This window comes from Ambystoma mexicanum, chromosome 3p (genome assembly GCF_040938575.1).
Source record: "Ambystoma mexicanum isolate Mex_15411 chromosome 3p, UKY_AmexF1_1, whole genome shotgun sequence".
In the NCBI taxonomy this organism is placed as follows: Eukaryota; Metazoa; Chordata; class Amphibia; order Caudata; family Ambystomatidae; genus Ambystoma; species Ambystoma mexicanum.
Window position 1 is genome coordinate 860412038 of NC_090925.1, and position 21966 is coordinate 860434003.

The window sequence follows — 21966 nt, forward strand, 5'->3', positions numbered from 1 at the left end:
CATTAAAGGTTTTTCTAATGCAGCCACATGGTTAATCGATTGGTTGCATCCAAATCACATTCCTGAAGAGACTGTCATATGAACATCTTTCTCCCACATGCCACTATGGAACAAGGAGAGCCTGTTGGATTAAAAAAGATGTAGGCAATTGGGCTAGTCACCGGTTTATCTTTTACCATCTATGCTACATCTACATGTGGCTCCATTTTCTAAATTCCCTGCTCCCCTCAGAGAGTAAACAAGTGAACTGTGTGGTCTCAGCTGGGTGTGCTGGGTAATTGATAACCATGCTCCGCAGAATGGTACAGGGTTTAATCTGTGATGGTACTATCCTTGGTTGGCTCACATGGGAGGTAGCTATCAGCCATGCCACTGCTAAGACTTGGAAGGAGCTTTGTGGGCTGTGGTGAAGTGCCCTGCCTTGTGCTGGAGTTTGGGTGAGCAGAGGGGGCGGGGGGGAGCAGGTCCCACCACCTGCTATGTGATGCAAGGCCCATGGGTGTTTGAGGTGAATATCCCCATGTCTCCCCAACTTGGGAGCTTTCAGGGACTTGGTAGGCAAGACTGCATAGTCATGGCCTATTTAAGAAGGACAATGTCATTAGAGATGTAGAGGGGACTATGGGCGGAATACCAGCAGAAAACTATCCTAATGGGGAGAGATTCTCGCTGGTGCAAACTCCTGGTGGTAGCTTGCAAGGCCCACATCCGGTCCAATATTTTTGCAGGCATAGTTCCTTGAGAACTCATATACTCGATGTACCCATACAGTATAATGGGGCTTCAGGAAGATGGAGATAAGCACGCTACCGTCCTGCCAGATGCTTCCTCCAGAAACCTGTGCGCTCTGTACATTCAACACTGTGTCATTCCCCGTACAGTCCTTGGCCATTTAGAGAGATGAGGTGAGATCAGAAACCGTAATCTGCAGGCAACTCTGCCCAGGAGAAAGCTAAAACCATGACTGGTCTAGGGCCCAGACTCTACCCGCATACAACTGTAATCCAAAGACCAACCCCAAGGGTGGGAAAGTTATAGCATTAGAAGCACCTAGAGAAAGTGGATAGTGTGGTAGTTTGGAGCAAGCAGATGTGAACTAGAATGTTGGCAAAGGGAGTGCTTTGGAATTGTAGTAAGGAGGTGACCGAGACAGGGGTGCAGGGGGGATTGGGGAGAATGGAGACGAGGAGGAGGCAGGATAAACATTAGCCAAAGGTGGAGGAAAGACATGCTCTGGAGGTTGGTGGGGAGAAGGGATACCCTGGAGGTTGGTAGGAAGAGGGAGGGATACTATTTGGAAATGTTTTCTTTCTATAGCTTTCCCTCGAACATCAATGGAACTGCCAACTTTTTGCTAGAGTTTGATTCATGTCCTCACTTTTGGAGGCAAATGAGCCCTATTGCTTTACCTCCCTTGCTTTGCTCACCCATTTAGGGTGCTCTGGTCAGTCCCTAAAGCTACTGGTGCATGGGGACTCTGTCTCTTTTTGCAAGATTCCTTGTGTTTATGTTGCACACAATGCTTAAAATAAAGTGTAGCAGGTGTACTTTGTATCCTTTTTCCTTTTATCTCTTAATCACATTTCTGTTCCTTTTAGGATGTGTTTGACGGGCTGGTGTCACTGGGTATTTTTGTATTTTAAGTTTTTCACACATGCTCTTTTACATTTTATCGCGTAATGCCATTCTGAGTACGGTATACTTAAAATGGCTCTTACAAGCGTTTTTCACCCAGTCCTTTGGCCCTCATCACTCTCAGGTCTAATGCCATATAATGTATGCCCTTTCACATGCAAAACCTCACTTTTGCTTGGCAAAGCAGTAGTGAATATCTGTCCGGATGTGGGGGCTGCGACTGTCTAGTCCAAGCCACACTCGAGCCAGGGGGTTGTCTGTTCCTGGGCAGATGTGGGGCACGAGACTATCCATAATTTTACACCCCATGCCAATTTGAAATATGCATATCCATACCATTAATGGTCTGAGGGCGACCCCATCTCAAATTCAGGATAATGGGAGATGTTGCTCAGCCGTTTCTCAGATCGTCATTTGGAGCTTAGATAGTTAGGAGGAGCTGCAGTCCGCTGTCCACCCGAGGACGACTGTTGAAAACATCCAGCATAGCCTCCAGTCAAGTCATGGTTAAGCCCTACCTCGCTGGATCGATCTCCTGAAAATTGTTGCCGAGACCAACCAGTTGGTACCCCTGAAAAATTATGCTGACCCTTGAAGCCTTCTGAAGTGTCCCGAAAACATTCTTTGGACTGACCAGCTCTAGCTAAGCATTATCGGTACATCAGCCCGCCTTTTGAGTTACGGCTTGGAACTTTGCAGGTCACTAGCTTGTGGCCTAATAACAGTCCTCCTGCAACTGCTGCTCTCCACCTCAAAGTGCCTTTTTGGAGCAGCTGCTATTGTCTGCGACGTGATTCATCTGCAGCAGCTTGAACGCAAAGTTTTCTGCTGCCTGCATCCATTGTGTCTTGTCATTGTCAGACCTGTGGTGGTCTGCATTTCAGGGTGCCTGGGTGGTCCAGCTGCAAAGCATCAGGAACCGTTTAACAGCCTCCTCATTGGACCCAATCCCTGAAATGAACAGTGCATCTGCTGCCTCAGTTTGCCATCCAACGGAACCAGCAATCAAAGTAAGCATGCCCAGCAAATCTACGAACCCTAGGTGATGTTTCTAGTCGAATTGGAGTAAGGGGGTGTGGGCTGAGCTTGCATCTGTTCCAATTCTCTGTCCCGCCCCTCCCTCTTCCCCCTTACACCCTACCCCCCACACTTAGATTACTGGGCCAGGGGACCAAAGTATAAAGACTTAGTTGGTTTTGGAGAGGGTGGCTTATTATCCATTTGGTTCAACCTAAGGAAAAACCATCAGAAGAATGGTATTGCCCATTTTCTAACCTGAAGAGAAGATGCCCTGTTATATGCCAGAGTTGACCCCTTTCCTTTTGTTGGTTTGGAAATAAAGCCCTCTTTTTCAATGTGTGTCTGCGACTCATTGATCCCCTCTGTGCTCCGGGCACAAATTAATACTTTGTAAAGTGTGTGAATCAGATGTGCTATACACCACTTAAAAAGAAAACCTTTGAACCCACTGCCTATGGAGCCTGCTCATAATGTTAACATGATGAGGCAGACTCTACATACTGTGCTAGAACTCTGCCAATTACTGTGCATAGGATTAGTACATATTATTCAGAAGAGTGCAAGAGATTTGTGGGCAATGCTGTGCTGATTGCTTAAAAAAAAAAGAAGATTGCGCAAACATGGAACAGGGCAGAACCACTGAAGTTTGAAGAGCTATTCTTGTGCAATTTAGTAAATTATTGAAAGTGGGATTGAAATGTAGAGGCTAAAGTTTTGATCAATACATAGTCACTACATTGGCAAATTACCTGGAAACCACAAGGTGAGGCCTATACATTACTAATTTCCAACTCATATAGTTCATCTTTGCTAGCACGTACGCATCCTATAGCTTCTCCTCTTGTTCCTATTCCTTCAATACTTATATTACAAGTATATCCTTCCTTGGTTTATCTTGCTTGTCTTCTTTAATATTTCTTTGTACTTACTTTCCCTTCTTTATTGAAACATTCCTCTATACTTCCAATTCGGAAAAAACCTTCAGATCCTTCCTCTCCTTCAAATGTCTGATCTATTTCTCTTCTAACTTATCTTTATTAGTTAGTTAAACATCTTGTCTGCTCTCAGGTTTCTTCCTTTGTAACTGACCAGTCTATTCTTCCTTATTTTCAGTCTGGGTTTCGTCCTCTTCATTCCACTGAAACAGTTATTATTTCTGTCTTTGTTTATCTGCCTTCAGCTTGCTATTCTAAACATTCTTCTCTTATATTATTGGATTTATCCGCTGCCTTTGACATGGTGAATCATACTTTACTGTTAACTTCCCTTTCCTCTTTTGGTTTTTCTGGTTCTGTTTTAGCTTGGTTTCGCTCTTACCTTTTTAAATCATACATACTTAGTTTTTGGGGCTGCGATTGTTTGATACTTTACCTCTTACTGAGTTTGCCTCAAGGCTCTGTTTTTTGGTATTTTTTCTTGTCTTTCCCTCAATGTCTCCTCTTGCTGATATTATTTCGCCTTTTGGGATATCTTATCACTTCTATGCTGATGATACACAACTTTGTCCTTCTCTTCTTTTACACCTTTCATGCATGATCTTCATCAATCTTGGACGTCGGATAATTTTCTTCTGAATTCTTCTAAAAAGTTTTTTCCCCCCCTGGCTAACACTATTCCTCCCCCATCCTCTTGTTTCTTTTCCCCTTCTCTACTTCCGGTTTCTTATAGAACTCGTAATATTGGTCTCTATCTTGACACCGACTTATCTTTAATGTTTCTATCGTTTCTATCATTTCTCATTTGTGTTAATACCAATGTTTTAACATTCGTAAAGCTCTTCCTTTTCTTACCTTTCTTGTGACCAAATTTTTGGTTACTTCATTATTTTCTCACATTTATTTTATTGCTGTGTCTGACTCCTTGGTCTTCCTGTCTCTCGGTTAGCTCCCTTTAAAGTCTGTTTTCAATGCCTTTATTTGTCAGTTATACATACTTTCGTCTTGTGCTTCTATCTCTGTATTTGATCCTCTGATGGCTGGCTACCATTTCACTGTTTTTTAAAAAAAGAAAATCTCTTTGGTCTTGCTCCTTATCTTTCATCTCTTGTTTCTTTTTATGTACCTTCTCGTTCTCAATTTCTATTATCAGTCCCCCCTTTCCCAATCACAATTTTGTTCCTTTTTATTGCTTGTGCCCCTCCACAGGAATGATCTACCCCTCCCTCCTTGTTCTATTACTCCTTTTTCTTTGTTTCCTTCTACACTTGAGCCATCTTCTCCAGTATTAAAAAAATGTTGACAATTTTGTACACCCTTTTAACCTGATATTATTTCTCTGTAAAGTTTGATCCTTGCAGCGCTTTGGAGTACAGCGCTGTATAAATTACAAACAAATATAAATCTAAAGTGAACTGTTTTTGAATTTCCAAATAAGATGGTTTATGATGGATAGGCACAGTTTTTTTGTTTATTGCACCTGCGTTGTCATTTTATTTCTGGATGCATGGTATGATGTACTTGAATTGAAGTTTTAAGACATTAAAACCAAAGAAAGCAGCCTTTCAACATGAGATTTAAAAGGTTCAGAATGCAGGACCAGAGTGCAGCATTCTGGCTGTTTACATTTGGGAACCTGATTGTGGACTGGTGTTAACAGAATTCCTCTGGTCGATTTGTAAGTCTATACCAGAACACTTGTACAGTTCAGTGCCCTAATCTGCCATACGGATGACCCCACATGGCCTTCGGAGTGCCTTCTGTTGGCAAGAAGACGTGATCCTGATCGGCTTCTGTCTCCCAGATCTTCTAAGTGGAGACACATTAATTGCAAGTCTTGGCTCTGTTTTTTTTTTCCTGAAATGCCCTGAAAGGAAGCTGCTCGGGAAACTCGCCTGTAGTAGTGTTACGCTCATCTGGCTCCCACAGAGGCGTCGATCAGAACTGGACAGCTGCGGTCTCCACCAATGTGACGCATAGGGCCGAAATGACGGACTGGACTGGCCCACCTAGCTTCGTTTGCTTGGCCCATAGGAATATTCTTTTGCAAATGGAGAAAGGGAATTAACCACCCGTGGAGTTGAGCGTAAATCCCCCCACCCCCGGTGTTCTCCCCCCACAGATCACCTTTGATGTCCCCTCTTGTAGTCTCACCTGATGGTTTGAAAAGATGAGCTCTCCATCCTGCACTAAGCGCAGGGGCGCGTTGATAACCATTTGCTTCACTGGCTCGAAGGCATTGGTGAGTTCCAGAACAATATTGACTCCGAGATTCCCGGCAAGACGCCGTAAGTATAAAATTCGTAAGAGTTCAAATGCCTGACTTTCACTCTTGTCCGATTCCTTGCAGGTTGCAGCTTGACCCTAATGAAGAGTTTCTCGTGACAACCGGTAGTATTCTGGTAAGGATTTGTATTTTCCAACACAGTTCGATAAAATAATGTCAATATGTAACCTGTTGCTGTCTCCCTTATTCAGGCGCTGAGAGAACGTATGAAGTCTCAGGGAATAATACCTCCGGCGGTAAAATCAGGTAAGTCTATTGTGGTGAGGAGGGTTCCCCTTGTTAGTCCCTTTGTTTCACCTTGCTGTGCTTTTGTTTCCCCTTAGGGGCCGGGGTTCGGCGAAGATGCAGTGGAAGCTACGCCGACCCGTGAAGAGGAATAGTTCCCCCAGTGGTAAAATCAGGTAAGTCTATGGGGGGGTAACTAATATTCCTCTGTGTATTCCCTTGGCTCACCTTGCTGTTCTTGTCTTCTCCTTAGGTGCCGGAGTGCGGCGGGAACATGCAGGAGGATGCGGTGGAATGTGAAGATGCTATGAAGGGCGGTGAGTTCAGTGCGGCGCTGCAGCAGGCGAGGCGACGCGCATAAAATAACTTTCTTCCAGCTCGAAGGCGCGATGGATCGGGAATTCAGGTAAGGATCAAAGGTATTGCTCTTGTTCTAACCTTTTCTCCTTCTTTCTCCCTTTTTCTAGGAGCTCCAAACTCGAGGCGGGCGTGGCAGAAGGCTGGATGCAGACTTGCAGGCATGGTGAGCATTACGCTGCTGGCTGCAGAATAACGCGAAGCGTGTGCTGCTCTTTGGGCGTGGTTTAAATAGCCTCCAAAGTAGTCCCAGGTAAGTATTCCTCCCCAGCCCCGCCCGAGTAAAAAATAGTCCCTAAGTAAAGTAGTCCCTTCCAAGCCTCTTTTGGCGTGGAGCTCTTGCAGCATGGTCTGCATCAGGTAAGTTTGCAGCATGGTCTGCATCAGGTAAGTTTTAATCTATGAGCCTGGCGCCTATGGCGCCAGGACTGGACCCAAATAGCCCCTAGCAGGGGTTGTTGGGCTTGCTTAGAATAACTTGATGCCTGCTTCCAGGGTTACTGGACTTGGTCTGGGTCCCCGGGGGTAGGCATCATGACAAGTAGTGGGGGGACAACTTGGTGGGGTTGGGTGAGGGGGTAAGGAGGACAAGGCCGTGCAGTGCGTAGGTGCTTAGCATTGGGAGTTTGAGGGATGAAAGCCCTCTGATGGATTTTGATCTGCTCTGCTGAAGTCAAAGCTCCCTTCTTTTAGGACCAACCTCAAATGGGAAAAATACTAACCTAAAACCTTGGCATTTTAGTGTACAAGCAATATCCGCATAGCAATCCTAGAAACTGTTGATTTGTGCCTGTTGTGACGAATCAAGGGTGTTTGTCCCTACTCCCCAGGCCCTACTCCCCAAGGGTGAGTCTTCCCCATTGACGCTACGGAGGGGAGTCCGCAATACCCTCCCTAGGGTTCTGGGCAAGTCGGACTTCACTGGGAGAGAGGAACTCCCATTCATCTGAGGGATGCCCTCGATGACATATATGGGAATATTCGGTATGAAGAATATTGTTTGCTCCAAGGACTTGGCTGCAGACCAGTCAAAAATATCCCATTCTGCACAAGAATTTACATGCCTCTCTCTTTAAGGAGAGGCACACAGACTTACCCGAGATGATTAGGCTGCAAAAGGAGAGCGAATAACCTGGGATGAGCGAGAGTATACTGAAGAGAGGCAGAGCACGACCAGAGAGGAACGTAAGCAGGGGGAAGCACCCTGACAAGTTGGCGCCTGGAAGAGGTGGAGCCAAGGAGAGCCGTGGAGGCAGCGACTTTCGTAGGACTCCTGCAGTGCAGAGGGAAATGCTGGAAGCCCTCCATTTCTAAGTAGAAGGGTGGGCAATGCCTGTTGAACAGCACCAAAACCGCCTGACTAAGGGAGGGGGGGGTCTACGAGACACCCAGCAAACCACAGTCAGAGTGGGTAGCACAGAGGAAGAAGACGGTGTGAGACATGGACGAAGAAGCCTGAGATACTGAGAGGAGGAGCGTAGTGTTTGCCAAACCCAAAAGCCTTCTCCTGCAGATACCGAGGTAATGGGGAGAAAGGTATACCGGGAGTCGCTGGGCATTGCTAGGAAGGGGTAACTTGTCCCATTGAGATTGACGAGATACTAAAGATAAAGCTTTCAAAGCAGAACTGTTGGTGCAATCACGAAAGTAACAAACTCGAAAGAGAAGGCATTATCGAATATGCAGCAAAAGAAACTCATCCCAGTGAAATTGAATAGACATTAGATATAAAGCCATCAAAGTTTAACTGTGTTAACATGCTCTCGAGAGTAACAAATGAGCCTGAGAGAGAAGTTTCCAAATAAAGAATTTGAAGTGAAACCAATAAATGAAGTAGTCCAAACGGAGGAAACCAAGAAGGGAGGGTGGGGCTACTAGGAAGGATAAACAACCCAAAGACGTTGACGTATTCGTCTGGATCAAAGTACAAGAAAGAGTAATAAAAATCCTTGTGGAATATCTGTGAAAAAGGGAGAGCACACTTTAGTATACAGTAAAAGAGCTACAGGGCCTTGTCCAGAAGTTCCTGAGATACTATTTGAAGATATTTTACTGAAGAGAACTATGAACTAAGAGACATTGCCAGAAAAGGGGAGATCCTATCATAGTGTAATTTCAGTTAGTCAAGATGGAGGTAGTGTCGGGTAGACTTAGTTTTGGATGGAGGTCAGATTCATTTTGTACTGCCGAAGGACTGACGAGAACCTTGAGTTCTTCATATAGGCAGGAAAAAACATTTAACAGTAGGGAAAGTGGCCTTAATATTATTTTAATAAACAATACTCATAATGCCCTTCAAGCGTCTGCCTCTTCCTTCATTATTCTGATCTGCCACATCATGCATAAACAAATAAGAGGCTTCAAACATGAAGATCAGCATCTTAGCACCAGGTACTCCACCCTGTCTAGGTTTATAGCATACAGGTTTTAATTGTGCTGCTTTTCCCATCTGTTTTAATGTGTACCCAATATATTTGCTGACTGTTTAAGGACCCCAACCTAATTTTTGGGACACAGGTCTTTTTGATCGTACTCCCGGAACTCATTTTCTTTTTGCGTCACTGCTGAGTCCTTTAGGCTACCAGTGCAGGTGGACCATGTGACGAAATGGCCACTGCTCTGCAGCGGTACTGGGATGAGTAGTTGCTAAACCAATTTTCTATCTATCATAAAGGTGGAACAGGCATGATTAGATGGGTATACCTACTTTGGTAGAACAGGCTATATCTTCAGGAGTGGCGTGAGTTGATACAGTTGCAATACAAACAATAGTAGGGTTGTACCAACATAAAAAATGTCTGGTCACAGTGCTATGAGTAATGGAAACAATCCATGCAGTGAAGTAATTAAAGACTGTAGGTGCACCTCTGTAAGAGAAACACAGGGAATGCAGACTTCTGATGAGAAAGGGCACACTAGGTTGATAATCATGGTTGTTCAGGCAAAAAAGGATTCCAGCAGTGTTGAGATGGATTTTCAAAATCAACTTTGTGGGCAGATTATTAGAGGCCAACCTATTCTGGTGAACAGGAAAATACACTAATGTCTAGCTAAACTCTTTCAAGGGTAGTAAGGCTAGTAAATGGTTCAGTTAGGCACACACAGAACACTCTTAATAGTTCAAGTTAGACAATGTGTAAAAATACAGTAATAATTACTCGGCCTTAAAACTCTTTGCTATGAGAATCACAGGTAAGTAAAACTGCTAAACATATACTGCCCACCACGGGCTAAAGAGCACCAACACTTTAAATTTGAGATAGTTCAGATTCAAGAAAGAACACTGGAAAATTGTGAATGTAGTAAAGCAAGTGAAGAACCAAAGTTAAGTAGTAATAAGATAGTAAGAATCAGGTACATAATTAAAGAACATTAAGGGACTAACTGCCTTCTACAAATAAAGCCCTACCACTTAAAAAGTCCTTCCCTGCTAAAGGGTAGGGGTCTTAGTGCCCTAAGAATCACAAAGTTAGCCCTTTGTTGGAAGTTGAGAATTTTAAGAAGGCAGAGCAAATGTTGTCGAAGCCAACATGTAGGTGGTGTTATGGTATTTATTGAACACGGACCTAGCTTTGAGAAGCAACAGAGCGCTTTACAGAGGTATACAACATTCCATATGCATAGCGGAGTGCTTTTCAGTGGTAACGGAACAGATATACAGCGATCCCAGGATGGGTAGGTTATCGAGGGGGATAGAGGGGTACAGCTGTACCGGGAAGTGAAGGGCGAAGTTATGGCCTAGGTCAGGGGTCCCCAACCTTTTGTGCACAATGAGCAACATTTGCATAACAAATGAAATGGTGAGCAACATCCATTTTCTGACTGAATGTATTGACACTCAGTTGGCAGACAAATTATCTTACCACAAATTAGAAATGTAATAATCTTATGACTGCTTATAAAAAACTTTAACTTTCAGGACTTAATAGACCATGTGCAATTCCATTAAAGGAAATTTGCAAAGCATTTACCTTTATTTGACATTACTCAATTTCCTCAACATTTCCTCTAAGCAACCACTTAGTAGTACATTTGTAGTTTTAGACACATAGGACCAGTCAAATTGTTCAAAAGTATATTAGGAGTAAACCAACATTAACATGGGTTTCAGGGTCTCGTGCAAAATATTTTAAAGAAATGTACTGCAAACGCTTGGACAGTAATATTGGTCACAAATGGAACACTGATTTTCAGGTGTACTTTGGAGTTCTGACCAGGGATTTTCTGGGATCCTAAGTGGAAAATGGTGTGCTCCTAAGCATACAAGATCAGCAATAGTGTTCCACAGTCATCGATCACTGTATTGTAGATTGTTTTTCACAATTTCTTTTTGAACAAAGAGTTAACACTATCTTCTTGAGTTAATTTTCCATTGGCCAGGCTGGGTACCACGAAGATGTCTGATAACCAGAGGGGTTTGTTGGCGATGCCTAAGCTTGACAAGGAGACATTGGAAAGAATTGCTGAATCACAAGAAATTAGGATATTCCCTTAAAACTGTTAAATAGTTTATAGGCCACAAAGGAAAGTGTCAGTTTGAGTCTTTTGTTAAAACTATCCAGGACAGAGCTATTGGCAAACACCATCCCCAAGTTCGGAAGGTCCAGGTTATAGAAAGGGATGTCCCACGGTTCAATGTAGAATCTTGACAACCACGATTTAATGAGTGGTGTGTACATGCTAGAAAGATTTCTAGTTCCAAAATGGCATTTCAAAATTGCCAAATGACAAAAAAAATAGATATTTATTGAGAAGGACACCAAATTGTTTTATGTTTAATGCAGTTGTCGAGACAGGCATTATGCCATCTCCTTTGGTAAGTAGTCCTTGCGTCACCAGCCCCCCGCTGTTATAGGCCAATTTCCTCACCGGATATTGACTGTAAGATATTCTCCAAATGTTGTTGCTCAGACTGGAGGAGTGGACGCAAATTAATATCTTGAAGGCCCCCCGAGCGGGTTTCACTGGAGGGCTTAGTACAGTGGATCACTGCTTCACTGTGAGCACCATCGTGGTGGAATACGGGGGAATACGGTAAAGTTAAGGGAGGGAGATTATTTTTGGCTTTTTTTTTTAGATTTGGAGAAAACATTTTATTTGATAGAAACATTGTGGCATAATTTACATTTTACTGGGGTATCTAATGTTTTATTAAATCTTATCCAACTTTGATATGCAGACATCTTCGCGTCTGTCCGATATACAAGATCGGGGAATTATACATTGTTTTCCCCACCAATAAAGGCAAAAAGCACGGATGTCAGTTGGCCCTAATTTATTTCAGACATTGATTCTAGTACTTCTCTTAGGAAAGTTAATCCACCGTCTGTGAAAGGTACTTTTTATAGTGCGCTTCTTTATGCTCAAGACACAGCTATTTTGGGCTTAACCTCTTCAGGTCTCCTGGAGGTCCTACTAAACACAAATGACTATTTTGGGAACTATAGTTAAAAAATTAAATATGTTAAAAACGAAACTTATGGTGTTCGGGAAAAGGGTGAAACCATGTAGCTAGTTTTTAAATGAATGTAGAGATGAGGGGGCAGTCTCATTTTTATTTGAAAAACAAAATTGAGGTGTGCCGGTGTGGTGAGGCGCTGGGTTAGAACTAAATTTGAGAAGACAAACTAAAGTCAATGAGACCCTTACAAACCAAATAAGATTGGGTTGCTGCACGAAAGAGGGACCAGCAGTCACCTCATAAACTGCTAATAGATACAAACACTTGAAATTGTCACCTCTAAATGATTGCGCAGCCCTGAGCAAATGGTAAATGTCCTATTCAAATTGAGTGTGTAACTGGACAACGGATACGGTGAAACAAAGAGTCCAAAGCAAGTAGATTCTTCAGTCAAAATACGCTGTCGAAACAGATTTTATGAAATGATGCAAAAACAAGACTGCCGACACGTGTTTCGACCCAGAACAACGGGTCCTTTTCAAGGCAAGACGTATGTTATTCAAACTGCGTTGGAAAACCCAAAGCCCTCCTGGGGGGGGCAGATATATGGGCCAATTCTAAAGTAGTTGATTCTCCTCAAGAAAATAAGCGGCAAATAACTGAAGCAGTCTCTGTTACTGATACAGTGTAGTACATTCCCAGAACATGGGAGTTTGTTCAAACGTTGCAACTGTGAGTTCAGGGGCTGTGGCCAAAGTGGGGAACCAGCCCCTGAACTCACAGTTGCAACGTTTGAACAAACTCCCATGTTCTGGGAATGTACCACACTGTATCAGTAACAGAGACTGCTTCAGTTATTTGCCGCTTATTTTCTTGAGGAGAATCAACTACTTTAGAATTGGCCCATATATCTGCCCCCCCAGGAGGGCTTTGGGTTTTCCAACGCAGTTTGAATAACATACGTCTTGCCTTGAAAAGGACCCGTTGTTCTGGGTCGAAACACGTGCCTCAGTCTTGTTTTTGCATCATTTCATAAAATCTGTTTCGACAGCGTATTTTGACTGAAGAATCTACTTGCTTTGGACTCTTTGTTTCACCGTATCTGTTGTCCAGTTACACACACAATTTGAATAGGACATTTACCATTTGCTCAGGGCTGCGCAATCATTTAGAGGTGACAATTTCAAGTGCTCATTTTTATTTGAGCCTACTCCTCTCAGAGTAGTGCTTGGGTCAGTCATTTTCGGAAGACAGCTGAAAGGGCATCATTAAGCATGAAAGGGCTGTTTACATTTTTATTTCAAATTTGGGGCATTAAGATTGGACAAGTGCCTGGAGGTATGTAAGGCAAAGGTCTGTTTCATTACTTTTGTGGCAGAGAAATCTAGGGTGGTTCAAACTGTAATGTCCTGGAGGGGTTGCAAACTAAATTCCTGTGCCAAATAGCAGGTGTGCGTGCAAATACACCTGTTAGCGCCTTATGAGCTGAATTGGGGGTGTTCAGTTTGAAGGTGCTGTGCTAGTTAAGATTTCTTATTTTTTAAAAGCACATCTGGGATTTTCTGTTAATCATAAAATGAATTTCAGTGCACATGCGATTGCAGCCTCCCCTGGTAAAGAAAAATACATGTGGAACAGGGAACCGGTTGTAAGCACTGTTCATTTGGATATGGAGTGGGATATAACTAAATGTGGCACATTATGTCACGTCAAAATAGCTCTTAAAGCATGAGCTTATCTGAGGGGGAGAAGAGAGGCAGATGTCCAAAATATAAATAGGCTGCCCTCTTTAGCTTTATGTACAGGCTTATGTACACATATATGATGGCAAGGAGAAATCTGTGGAATAGGATTCCCAGAATACAGGTGGCTGAAGCTAATGGTACATTTAAGTTTCTCCAGCATGGGGTCTGGCATGGATTCACATGCTCATGAATATTCCCCGTCGTCAGGCTGGGAATCCTCGGTAAAGAAAAATCAGTATCAGTATCAGTTTCGTTTCTGATCTGTCTTTCGTAGTAGTAACCAATCGCTGATCTCTGCGTCATACTGACGACAGCCAATGACTGCCCTCTACCTAAGCCCCGCCTCTGGCAGCCATCTTCAGATTTTTACCGCACGTTCAAGTGTTGGGAGTCCTCGTGCTTAGCTCTCGAGCTTTTACTGCGTGTTTCGCGCTTTTTCAGGTGAATTTTCACATTTTTTTCGGTTAACCGAGCCTCAAGCTCCACCGTTTCTACTCCTGTTAACGGCTACCCGTTACGGGATTTTCCTACGCCCCTCAGGGGTGAAGATTTCGTCGAATCAAGTTCTTGGAGGATTCCAGAAGATTTGTGGCCTACTTCGAGATGGCCCAGGATGCGAGTTTGTCACCCAGACCCAAGCTGTTTCGCAGCTGCCCTGGATGCGGGCTGCAGAATGTGTTTAAGGAGGACGAACATTCGCGATGCCTCTACTGTCTTCATGGGGACAAGCCTCATGTAGAGAAGGACTGCCAGTTCTGCACGAACTTGTCGGAGCGGACCATGAGGGAACGTCGATCCCGTCTCGCCAGCTGGTTGGAGAAGGGCTCAACGGGTGAGAAGAAGAAGAAAGGGTCCGAGCGGGCTTCTAAGTCCTGTGCGGGCGCCCCGGCGACGGGGGCCCAACACCAGGCCAAGCGCTGCGAGTCCGCTGGCTCCGGGAGCGCCGAAAGGTCGGGCTCTTCGGTCGCCAGGCAGGGCGTGCCTTCCCCGGCACCGTCAACCACGAGCCAGCGCTCCGCTTCGGGGAAGAGGAAGTCCGAGACCCCGGGTAAGCTTCGGGAGAAGCCCCGTCCGATCTCGGAAGAGGGGGAGCGAGGCGTCGCCCCTCCCCCTAAGGAGAAGGCCCGGGACGCACCTAAGGTGGTGAAGGCCCCTACCCAGCAGGCAAAGTCCTCTATCGAGACGATCGCGGCGACTCTGGCCAAGCCGGCAGAGACCCCGCCAGCGGAGACTGCTTCCGGGACTAGAGTTTCCCTGCCGCCAAGGAGGGAATCCTCTTTTCAGCCCATCGTCATGGCCACCATGATGGAAGAAGCGAGGGGGGGCACGGTAGCCTCCTCGAGCTCCGAGTCAGCCTCGGAGGAGGAACTGACAGAGGCCGTAAGGAATCTCGAAGTCCAATTCGAGAAGGTTCGATCCAGTAAGGAAGATCCTCGGGAGATAACCGAGGAAGACGACCATGGCGAGGAAGAGCAGCCTTCCCTTCTGGCACAGCCGGAACCTAGGCCTCAGGATAGCTTGGCGGCCATTTTGTCTGCGATCCAGTCCTTATGCTCTGAGATAAGGACGAGATTACCACGGCCCAGGCCGGAGGACCTGCAACCTGGCCCGTCGGGAAGTCCTCGGAACAAACGACGGAGGACCCAACCCTCTCCTCCACTCGCCCCCGTAAGGCCTACAGTTCCCTCCTCATCCTCCCACGAGTTGGGAGATGACGGTGCGATGGGCTTGACGACGGAACGGGTCTCCCGTCTCCCGGGCCTCGCCGCCCGACGAGATTGGCTCATTCCACGCCATGATCGCCAGGGCGTCCGAATTGTTCCAGCTCTGCCCGGAGGAGCAGAAAAAGGAAGGTTTCCTCTATCGGCGCCGGGAGGCCAAGAGGAAGACTGTCCTTGCGGTGCCTCTAATCGATGACATCTGGGAGGAGGGCCTGTCGGTTCTCAAGAACCCCTCCACGGCACCAGCCAAACAGGACCGGTACGAGAAGAAGTACTGGGTCCCCGAAACCGCTCAACTGTGCCTCAGGGCCCAGCCAACGCCAGACTTGGTTGTCTCTGCGGCGGCGAAGAAGAAAGCGGCGGGGTCAGGAGCCTCGACGTCGAATTCCCCGCCGGACGGCGAGGGAAAGAAGTTGGACACCATGGGGCGGCGGGTCATTTCGTCGGCGGCGACGACGATGAAAGCGGCCAACGCGATCGTGGCCCGTTACGACAGGGAGCTCTGGTTTAAGATGCCCCCCATATTGGACTTCCTACCGGACGACAAGAGGTCCGAGGCCCTGGAAATACTTCAAGAAGGCGAGGTGGCGTCGAACCACGCCATAACGGTGGCAACCGATATTGCCGATACCGGGTTCCGCCAGCTGGGCAACGGTGTTTGCCTACGACAACGGGGTTGGCTCTGGGCGACCGACTTCCGTCAGGACGTCCAGACCAGGGTGTTGGACATGCCGTTCGACGGCAGCAACTTGTTCGGGAAGGCGGTGGACGAATCCCTCCAAGCCAGAAAGACGGACACGGAGACGGCCCGCGCCCTAGGAGCCCTTCAGCAACGACGGCCCTTTCGGAGCTCCGAAGGCAGACAGGGTGCCTCCAAGGGATCCAACGGTGGCTCGTCCTCCTACCGCCAGCCGGCACGCTCCTCGTCCCAGGAGGCCTACAGGGGTAGCGGCAAGCAGGGAGCGCCTCGCCGCTGTCGGCAAGGTGGCCAGGGCGGCAAGGCCACCACCTCCAAGCAGGACTGAACCGGCCGTGGTCTCGGGCCCCCACCGAAGCACCCCGGTGGGAGGCCGGCTGACGAATTTCGTCGGCGTGTGGAAGTCCATTTCCACCGACCTTTGGGTGCTGGATACCCTGGCAAGAGGACACTCTATCGAATTCCTGAAGAAGTGCCCTCACGTTCCACCTGTGGCCAGGAAGGAAAATCACGTCCCGCAACTGCTGTTGGAAGTACGGGCGATGCTCAGGAAAGGCGCCATCGAGCCTGTCCCGAAGAGGCTCCGGGGCTCCAGGGTGTACTCAAGGTACTTCCTCGTCAGGAAGAAGACGGGCGGCTGGCGCCCCATCCTGGACCTCCGTCGTTTGAACAAATACATCAGGTCACAAAAGTTCAGGATGGTCACCCTCCAGCACGTGCTGGGACACCTGGAGGAAGGCGACTTTCTATCGTCGTTGGACCTGGAGGATGCATACTTCCACGTTCCCATCCTCAAGAGTCACCGAAAGTTCCTCAGGTTCGTCTTCCAGGGACGCCACTACCAATTCAGAGCACTGCCGTTGGGATTGAAGTCGGCCCCCAGGGTCTTTACCAAGTGCCTAGCACCTGTGGCGGCGCGGCTGCGCCTGCAGGGGATTCACGTCTACCCCTACCTGGACGACTGGCTCATCCGCTCAAGGACGAGGGAACTCGCCGTCGAACACACTGCGAGGACCGCCCAGCTACTCAGACCTGGGATTCGCCATAAATTACCCAAAGTTCCACCTGATGCCGTCGCAGGTGGCCCTGTTTCTGGGAGCGAAGCTCGATACAGTGAGGCGCCTGGCGGCACCGTCGGAAGAACGGACGAAGACCATTCTAGGCAAAGTGCAGTGCCTGCTAGCCACGGACGTGGCCAGGGTGAGGTCCATCAAGTCCCTCCTGGGGATGATGTTCCCTTGCATCTACCTGGTGCGCCTCTACAGACTACGGATGCGCCCTCTTCAAGAATTTCTCGGCGCCCGTTGGATGCAGGCGACGGGCACCTTCGAAGACAGGGTCCCCCTCAACGAGGTGTTCCGGCGGGCGATTCAGTGGTGGGGAATTGTATTTCGTTAGCAGCTGAACATATTCCCAAAGGGGAGGAACGGGATGGTTTTCTTGCTATTGTGCAGGATGGCAAGGATGCCATGTGAGTCCGTTCAGTCGGGTCTGGACATGGCAGATTGTGTCAGTCGGTCCATGGCAGCGAGCACCGTAATACGCAGGTTTGCGTAGTTGCGGAAGTCGGGGTTTGCTCCGGATTTGCATGCCCGGCTCCTCAACATGCCCTTTGATGGTGAACATCTTTTTGGCAGCAAGGCTGACGGGAGCCTTAAGAGGTTGCAGACCTCCAAAGCTGCAGCGAAGTCCTTGAGCGCTGCAGTTCGCCAACCTCCGCCTTTTTGTCCTAGGGGACAGCAATGGAGGGGAGGTTCCTTTCGATATTACTCATCTTTTGGTAAATCGAGAGGAGCTGCAAGTCAAAGGGGCCACCGTAGGAGTGCCAGAGGTGGAAAACTGGGTACTCGAGGTGCCAAGGCCTTTCGGGCAGTTGCCTCTTTGCCCTCAGGCACTGCCACAGCCGCTTCAGCTCAGTCATGAGGCCATGTCCCATGGTTCGCCGGTTGGGGGGCGGGGGGGGAGGCTGGCGCAGCTTCTTGTAGAATGGCGTGCCATTACTTCAGATGTGTCGGTTCTGGAGATCATAGCCCACGGCTACTGTCTTCCTTTCCGGCAGAGGCCTCACGACAATCCACCAGGGAATCTCTCTTTGAAGATTCCAGATCCGATCCTTGCGCAGGAAATACAATCCCTGCTGGAGAAAAGCGCTATAGAACTGGTGCGGAGAGGAACAAGGGATGGTATTCCCGTTATTTTTTGATTTCAAAGAAAGACGGGGGATTGAGACCCATCATGGACTTGCGTGGTTTGAACAAGCTCCTCAGGAAGGACAAGTTGAAGATGGTTACTCTTTCTCAAGTCCTCCAGGCCCTTCAACTTCAGGACTGGTTGGTGTCTCTAGACCTCAAGGACGCTTACTTTCATGTGCCTATCCATCCCAAGCACAAGAAGTACCTGAGGTTCGCGGTTGGCGACTCGCACTTTCAGTTTCTGGTCCTGCCGTTTGGATTGACCTCTGCCCCGAGGGTCTTCACCAAGTGTATGGTGGTGGTGGCAGCATATCTCAGGAAAGGGGGGATTCACGTCTACCCCTACCTGGACGATTGGTTGATCAGGGGGCGCTCTCCCGAGCAAGTCCTGGATCATCTGTCCATCACCTGCCACTCCCTTCACAAGCTGTGCTTCTCCCTCATCTTAAAGAAGTCCCACTTGACGCCAACGCAGCGGCTCCAGTACATCCGAGCAGTGATCGACACGTCCCTGGTTTCTCCCCCCCCTCTCCCCCACCCCGCCCCCCCGGTGAGGGCTCATCACATTCGACAGATGGTGCACAAGTTTCAGCATGCCCAGAGTCTCCCGGCGTTCGAGTTCTTGAGGTTGCTCGGCCTCATGGCATCCTGCATTCTTCTGGTGCCAGAGGCCAGGTTGCGGATGAGATCTCTGCAATGGGCTCTCAAGATACAGTGGTCACAGTCCTCCGGCAGGATGTCGGACACCGTTCAGGTGGTGCCCTCAGTCGCCCTTGGACCTTCTGTGGTGGGCCGTCAATGGCAGTCTGATGAGGGGGGCTCCATCTGGCTACCCTGGCCGGAGGGGACGATCATGACGGGCGCATTCCTCACGGGATGGGGAGCTCATGCCAACGAGTTGGGTCAGCGAACATTGGTCTCCGTCGGAGTCCAGACTCCATATCAATCTGTTGGAGCTGAGGGCCATCAGGCTTGCCCTGAAGGCTTTTCTGCCGACTGTGCGAGGAAAGACTGTCCTGATTCTGACGGACAACACAGTGGCCATGCACTATCTCAACAAAAAAGGTGGGTGGGGGCAGGGTCACTTCCTCTGTGCAGGGAGGCGATGCAGCTCTGGTTCTGGGCCATCCAGCAGGAAATTTCAATCTTGGCAGTTCATCTGGCCGGAGACGTAAACGAGACGGCGGACGCTCTGAGCAGGCAGAGCGCAATCTCTCATGAGTGGGAGCTGGCTCAGGAGATTCTCCTGGAGATCTTCTCCCTTTGGGGAACCCCTCAAGTAGATCTCTTCGCCTCCAGTGTCAACCGGAAGTGCAAAAGGTTCTGCTTGCGGGAATTTCCTCCAAAAGGAGCCTTAGGAGACGCGTTCGTGGTGGAGTGGTCCTTCCCACTGCTGTATGCGTTTTCTCCAGTCCCCGTCATCCCGCAAGTGCTGTGGAGGGTACGGAGGTTAGGTTCCCAGATGATCCTCATTGCTCCGGCATGGGCCCGGAGAATGTGGTACCCAGACCTTCTTGACTTGTCCATCTGCCCTCCACGTCGTCTTCCCTACCGAGACGACCTGCTCTCACGGGAGGCGGGGTCAGGTTCTCCATCCAGAGGTCAGATCCCTCAACCTTCACGCTTGGTGTTAGGCAGAAACCTGTGCAGTTCCCTCTGGGACCACTGCAAAAGATTTAGGACTACAGGTGTTTGGCAGTAAACCCACTTGGTAGCAGTCTGTACCACACAGATTCACTTGGTAGCTGTGGCTGAGCAGTCAGACTTCCCTCAAGAAGAGTTAGGCAGTATACAGAGTATTCACAATAGGTCAAGAGAACACAATAGAACAGGTAAACACTGACCAGGGCTTGGTGTAAAAGAGAGATAATTATTTATTTAAAACCACATCTAGAAAAACACACAGGCACCAATATTAAACGATTCAAAAACACGGTCACCAAAAGATATACACTCCCTTAAAAGAATATTAGACCAGTCTTAAGTAAAGCCCCACTTATTTTCAGACAGCGGTGAGCGCTTAACGTAGATGGCACTCTAATAATTTGTTTTAAAAAGGGAGAGAAAAGCAGAGAATAAATTGAAACAGATCCCAACACTTTTTCACGAACACAACAAGAGAGGAAGGCAAAGTAACACCATGAATTCAGAGTCAGTAGGCCGGATCCGCTTAAGAGGATCAAAACGAAATGTGTCCAAGGTCACACGGTTGCAGTGCACAAAAGTCTTGTAACGGTTCAAAAAGGAGTTGGATCAAAGAAAGGGACCAGTTAGCGGGTCAAGACGGCTAGCCCAGTCCAGAAGGTTAAGAGGTTATTATTACCTTGTAGCAATCTTTACAAAGGGAGGCCTGGCGGACACGGTACCTTAAAGTGGTGAGAACACTCCAGCAGGGGCAGTTGTTCCTGGCAGTGAATGCAAGTCGGTGCTTCGTCCGGGGGAAGAGAGGATCTCGTCGGGGAGGAAGACAGGAGTCCGTTGCACTGCCAGGGAAGAAACCAGCCGCGGAGCTTCTCGGGTACAAGGAGCGGTCCGTTGATTCGCGGTTCAGTGGTAAGTGGCTATCCGGCTGCCGGGGTGCTTGGCATGGACAGTTCGACCACAAACCGGTCTGGAGTGCGAAAAGAAGGTAAACTGGTTGTGCCCACCAGTCAGGGGAAGAAGCCTCTCCAGCCGGGAGATCTTCTCTGTCGTCGGGAATTGGTGAGTCGGTTCCGCAGGGCTCCACCGGTGGTGTCGTCATGGTAGGTCTGCTCAGCTTCTCCCTCGTCGGATTCTCAGGTCCTGTGGCGACTTCTGAAGTTCCAGTCCCAAAAGCCCTGCTTTTATGCAGCATACCCCATTCACTCAGCCTAGCTGTCAATCAAACATGCTAAGCGGTGAGACGGCCGGCTCACCACTTGGGCCAATCACACAAGAGTGCGACTTGAGTTACCAAGGTAACTCAGTCCAGGGTGCCTAAACCCCCTCCCAGCCCCCCCCTGTGGTACCCAGACAGAGTGGCACTACTTTTGGAGACTTGGGTTGGAGTCACAGAAGAGAACACAAACGCCATTTTAGAATAGAGTCCTGGCAAAAAATCCCAACCGACGAATTAATAAATAAATAAAACGGCGGTATGTTCGAGGCTATGAGAATTAAATAAAGTTGGTAGCCTCGAACAATGGGAAAATCCCATAGGGAAATATTCGCGGTCGAATATAAAAAGTAGTATCCACTGCCACCAGCCAAAACTCGATCAGGGGGACAGAGACGTGCCCCCTCGACTAACAGACCCCGGGGCAATCTTATTGCCCTGACCAGTACGTCCACAATATGATAGTTTGTACTCGTTTCTGTTAATAATTTGGGACTAGTAAAGCCAATGGTGACTTTACATGCCCTGGGAGACAGTAGTCAGTCCCAGGGTATGGAGTCTATGGTGGGGTGTCACTATGACACCCCTGTGTTACGGCACGGAGGGTGCTGTGTAACACACATAGTAAAAACACATGAGACCCTATGGAGTAAAGGACCCCATAGCCCATAAAACACATTAACAGTCAAAGGAACACCATAAATCATGTCCAAGAGTGGGAGAAAGAGTCTCACTCTTGGCAGGAGAAAAAAACAAACTCCAGAAATCCAGCAAAGCTGCTGGGGGACTCACTAGGTTAGGAAATTCAGCCTAAAGAGAGAATTCTCCCTAACACTTGGCTTCTGAAAGGTTGAGGTATAAGGATTGGGACCTCCCTGAAGACGTGAAGTCCCT

At 47.9% G+C, this 21966-nt stretch overlaps 1 protein-coding gene across 4 annotated transcripts in view; it reads left to right on the forward strand.

Moving 5' to 3' along the window:
* The window catches only part of LOC138581009 (serine/threonine-protein kinase TAO2), a 1567916-nt gene that overhangs the window by 578746 nt on the left and 967204 nt on the right, over positions 1-21966 (forward strand). The gene's annotated exons all lie outside the window — the stretch shown is intronic.